Below are 6000 nucleotides of genomic sequence, written 5' to 3' on the forward strand. Positions count from 1 at the left end.
CGGCCTCAAGCCGCTTGACTACTGAAACAGCCTCAAGCTGCTCTGCAAAGACTACCTGCAGTCAGTAGCGGTCCTGAGGACAAGACACCAGCGACGGCCTCCAGCCATGCCCACAAACAAGAAATGGTTTCTAGCCGCTCTATGCCCGCACGTCGTCCTCCCGCGCCCACATGCTGCAGTACCAGCCTCCAGCCAGGGACTCCACCACAGACAGCCTGGTGGCAGGGTCTTGTAGTGTCACCAGGGCTATTCTCCCTGCAGCCGGCCTCTGAGGAGGACCTACCCCTGATGAACCCCTCCCCAGAACGACACTGCAGCACCCTCCTGACGGCGAAGCACCCTGGACCGGACCGCAGCCCCAGGGTCCCCAATGGCGCCCCCTGCTCCCTGGGGCAAGAACCACCCCACTCACGGCCCAGGCGACGTGGATCCGCCACCCAGCAGCTCAGAAGGTGTCTGGAGGAGTTGTTTGGCCCCTACCCCACAAGCCAGACCTCTGTCCCCAGCCCCTAGCACCCGGGGCCTTTCATCATGCCCATGGGGGACGACCTCAGTCTGCCCTGACTGTAAAGTGATTCAGGTGTGTAACAGTACGAGGATACGTAGTGAAAGTGCCAACAATGAAATCATTAAGTGACCGTGATCAGACATTGACTTAAAGTGCAGTGTGATAGAAGTAAGGCTCCCGTACCTGAAGTAGTGATATTAAGATTCAACAAACTCCCCTCCCCCTTGCACTCGTGTCAACCTAGATTCCCCTATCCCCCCCCCCCTTCTCTGTGTGCTCCCTGCAACAAAGTCAAGTCAGTCCCCCACAGTGATCATCACGAGGTTGGACTTACGGACTCTCATGTAACCCGGAGCTAGTGTTCCTGAACTGTAACAGCCTATACTCTGAACTGCATTATGAACTGTAACACCCTATGCTGTGGACTGCACTGTGAACTGTAAAACCCTATACTGTGAACCATACTCTGAACTTGAACACCCTATACTGTGAATTGCACTGTGAACTGTATCACCCTGTACTGTGAACTGTACTGTGAATTGTACCACCCTGAATCGTGAACTGTGTTTGTCAAGTATCCTGCGAGATACGCTCACCCCTATTCAGCAGCCCCTGAACTAATGAGTCAATAATACTGTGAGAAATCCTACTGCCTTTGTAAACCCTTAGTGAATATACGTGTAAGGTGTTGCCTTGAGTTTTTATGCCCTGTTCTACCTATATTTGTCATATCACCCCGGTCTTAAAAAGAACCCAATAATAGGCCAGGCGTTCTTAGGAAGGGAAGCCGTCTTAAAAACACTTAGCATAACATATATTACATTGCTATGTCCTCTACATACGAAAAATTCACTGATCTTTATCATGGTTCATACAGGAAATCGATACGTGAAATAGTTTTTTAGTAAATGGACGACAAACGTAGAATACTCCTGCTCGCCCGGAAGCTATATAAAAACACTTCCTTTCCCTGCCTCACCCACATCTACTTATTGTAGTTCGTTAGTTTTTTTATATTTTTTTTTATTTTCTTGTTTAACTCAAAGTATACACGTAAAGTATAAGTTTTTTGATAGTCCTCTCAGAAACTCGACATAACCACTAGTCTTTTTGCTAGGCAGTGGTACTGAAGCTGAATTTTCTTCCATCTCATATGTGTATATGTAAAAAACCATACTTATTTGTGTAAAAAATATAGAAATATAGAAATAGGTCAATATACATATCAGCATAATGTGTGTGTGTGTGTGTGTGTGTGTGTGTGTGTGTGTGTGTGTGTGTGTGTGTGTGTGTGTGTGTGTGTGTGGCGTATTTTGTTCTCTCTTTTTTTTTGTGCGAGGAAGAAGAAACCAAAGGCCATGAGCCCGCAATAACAGTTCCCTCCAAGAAAAAAACAAAATACAAGAGACAGCCAAATTCAAGATCCATTCATTTCGAGATGCCTGGACACACTGCGCTTGAAAGACTGGAGATCATAGGCAGCAGGAAATACAGACAGAGGGAGACAGTTCCACTACCTTTGCCTAACATATGCGATGCACACAATAGATTTCTTCACGAGCATTCGCTGCACGACATACGTATATATGTGTGGCATATTTCTTGTCCCTGATCCATGTGCTAGGTTTTCGCTAAGACCGTCAGTGCAGGCAATATTTCTCAGAGAACACTCGCCGCACTATTTATTCGTATGTTTCACACTAGATCATATGCAATACAGCAGTAAAATACTCATATCATTTACGGATGGAGTGAAGCAGAGTGGAAACCCCGTTACAACTAACCACACTCCGGCCTCTAGGCCTAACGGCTGATAACGGGCCCCAACACTTTACAAACAATATATCTATGTTCCATAGACACAGTCACTTCACATTATGGTCAAAAACACATTACAATCACAATATTTCAATAATGGCTTCTGCCTCAGGTGGGAAGGGAAAAATGGCAGATTTAAAGGGATGACTGACAGCAGCACTACCCTTCAGCCCGGCTGGTTGTGAGATACAGAGGTTTTTCTGCTGCGCATTGTCTCATCAGAGCAGTCACAGTGTTGCTAAGTGTTTACCTCGGAAGAGAGAGGCACCCACTAAAACACACCAAAATTTGACACAAATTGGCCGAAAACTTTCCTTTTGACGTCGTTTTTCTGCTTAACAAAGCGATTCGCGTCCACATGCGTTTATGTGCCAAACCACAAAGAATGCAATTTGCTTCAACGTGCCTCAAAGGGCTAATGCTTGACAACATTTCACACTTTTTACTGTCTCTTTCACAAGTACCAATGATACGGTACGAACTTCAGTAACACTTACTTGTTTGCCAACAACACTTCACTATTTTCACAAGTACTGATGATATACAAACTCCACTGACACTGCACACTGACACTGTACTACACTCAAAGTGAACTGAAAACTCGACTGACTATCTAGTCCTCTTCCCCTATCCTTATTTAAGCCGTCCTATATTCTAGAGTGTTCTACATTTTTCAACAGTTCTTGTATATTCCAGAGAGAAAGCATGGTCACAACAGTTACCAACTGGGAGACATCCAAAACATGCCAATATTCTTACATTACATAACACTGTAATATATTTAGCATACAAACTTAAATTAAATTTTATACTTTAACAAGCATTCATATAAAAAAAAATTATCGAGAAAAAGAGCACAAATATATATGTATACCTTACGAAATAATTATGCTCACAAACAGCAGACAAACTGGCAACTCTGACTCGTACCAGAACTACCATGAACATCGGGAATCAGTGAGAAACTTCGAGACTACCTAACTACCAAATCCCACTTCTTAACAAGATCATTATCATCACCATCCTAATCCCACAAAAAAAGTAATTTAAGACAATCTAAAAAAAAAAACAAAATAATGGAACTATGAACAGGATTTGCAAACAACATCATGATCCAAAACAGTAAGCAGAGTCGAAACATAACGCATACGAAGATCTGAATAGGAAGTCGCAGCTGAGCTCTCCAATATAAAGTGGATATCTGTTAGTACAGCAAAATGGGGAAAAAAAAGGAAAACTTGTAGAAGGATGTGGGAAGAAGAGCATCCCAAAAGAGGCCAAAAAATGTGAAGAATGCATACAGAGCAGGATGCAAACAGACCTTAGCCCCACTAAAGGATCTTCAGCAGGAAGGTGAAAGAGGAGGACAATGGCCTATGCTGTGATGCCTGTAAGGTTTGGTTTCACACAGGCTGTGACAATGTAGAGTGTGGAGATTGTACAGAGTACTGAAATATATGAATGACTGATGTGGTTTCGGAGAAAGTGTAAGTCACATGTCGAGAAGATGTGTGGAGAAATCTGGGACCCTAGAGAAAAGACATGCTTAAACTCAATGATCAAATTAGAGAGCAAGAAGATTGTAAGGCTAAAAAAAGGGAAAAGATATTATGGAGGAAATGATGGAAAAGGTATTGGAGAATCTGTCAGAAAGGGAGGAAATGGAAGAAAGAGAATATAATATTGTAATTTATGCAGCATGCAAGAGGCAGAAAGCGAGAAAACACAGGACAGAGAACAGGTGGATAATGTTGTGTGCCAGGATGTGTTCACCAAATGTCTAGGAGTGGAAGATTATCGCATAGAGAAGACATTATAAGGCTAAGTGAAAAAGAACAGAAGGAGGGAACAGACCAGTACTAGTGAAGTTAAAATAATGAAAGACAAAATGGAACATAATACAGAATGCTCGAGAAGCTGAAACATGAGCAAGACGCAAGGAAGAAGAAAATAGGCATCTCAACTGATATGAAAAAAGAGGAAAGAGAGAGAGAACAAACTGTTCAGGGAAGAGCTTAAAAGAGGAAGAGGGAAAATGGAGAACGAGGGTGGATGATAAAAGCAGGGAAAATTGATGAGATTCAGGCAGCAGGATCAACAAAAAGAATGAAATAAGGAATCTGAGGAAGAAATTTCAGCACTAGGGAGGAGAACAGATGTTCAAGAAACTATAACATTAAAGTTACTTAATATACAAGGTCTTACTAAAGTGAAACTAGCTGAAGTGGAAAATTAATTTTAAAATTAAAAATGACGTAATTTTACTCACCGAGTCACAGCAGAAAACAGTTACACTTAACAGCAAATGGCATATGTAAGGTGGATAGCATGACAGCAAGTAAATAAAAAATAATAATAATAATAAATAAAAAGGTGGAAGTCTAATGCTTATGCACAGAAATGTGGATAACACAGAATTAAGTCAAATAAAAACTGTAAATAGTGATATACTATGTGCTAATCTAAAAACCAAAAGTACAACATATGAGTAATATTGAGTGTGTTTTGCAGAAGCTGATAGACCAAAGAATGTTTCTCCTAAAAACTGAAATTTAAAAAAACCGTGAAACAATTGAAAGAGGAACTGGTTTTCCTTCTAGGAGACTTTAATGGACATGTTTGTTTTTTGGAAGCCAGAACCTACATGGTAAATGAAAATGGACAAATCACCATAGATTTAATGGAAAATTTCTACTTTAATCATGCTAAATGATAATCCACAGTGCAATGGGGTCATTACATGGAGCAGAGGGGGACCAAAACAGCACAATAGGCTATGTACTGGTGAACAAAAGGGCTCATGATAAGTTCATTCGATTGGAAATAGATGAAAAACAAACCATGATTGACGTATCTGATCACAACCTTGTACAAGTTAAGATATAGGGGCCAAACCCCAGGAAACCAAACTTCAAGAAAGGGAAATGGATAAAGTGTCAGTGGATGATTACAGAAACCTACTTGGGACAGTGATTCATGAGGAAGAGGTGGCAAATGTGCAACAGTCGGATAAAGCCATTAAAAGATATGCAGACAGAGTTTTAAAAAGAACAGTAATAATGAAAGTAGACCAAGAGATAAAGGAAATCAAAGAACCACTGTGGATGAACGAAGAAATTAGGAAATGAATAAAGGAAAGAAAACGACTGAACAGATTGAAGAGGAATGCAAAAAACACAACCTGAGAGAAAGATTGAATAATGAGTACCTGATCCAGAAGAAGAAAATCCAAAAAATGAATAAGGAAGAAATATGTGTATATGAAATGAAACTGACAAAAAAGATAAAGGTCAGAAGTGACAGGAGTAAGCAAATGTGGAACTGCATAGACAAACTGAGGATGAAAAATAGAAGCAAAGAAAATGAAGTCTGCGTATATGATATGGAAGGCAATCAGCTGCAGGAAACAAAAGCAAAAGAAAGACTGGTAGAAGCATAGAAAGCAATATATCAGCAACATGAAAACAACATGCAGGAAGTGTGAACATCAGAAGCAAAAAGAGAATACATGAACATTCACAGTGGTACAGAACCAGCACAAGGTAACATTACAACTAAAGAAACAGAGTTCCATAACACCTGAGAGAACACTTTGACATGGCTATAGAGATATGAAAACTGAAAAAAAAAAAAAATGGACCTGTAGAGTATCACAAGAAAAGAGGTGGAAGAGG

This window comes from Coenobita brevimanus, chromosome 44 (genome assembly GCF_032717465.1).
Source record: "Coenobita brevimanus isolate Jiangsu-jjx chromosome 44, ASM3271746v2, whole genome shotgun sequence".
NCBI lineage: Eukaryota > Metazoa > Arthropoda > Malacostraca > Decapoda > Coenobitidae > Coenobita > Coenobita brevimanus.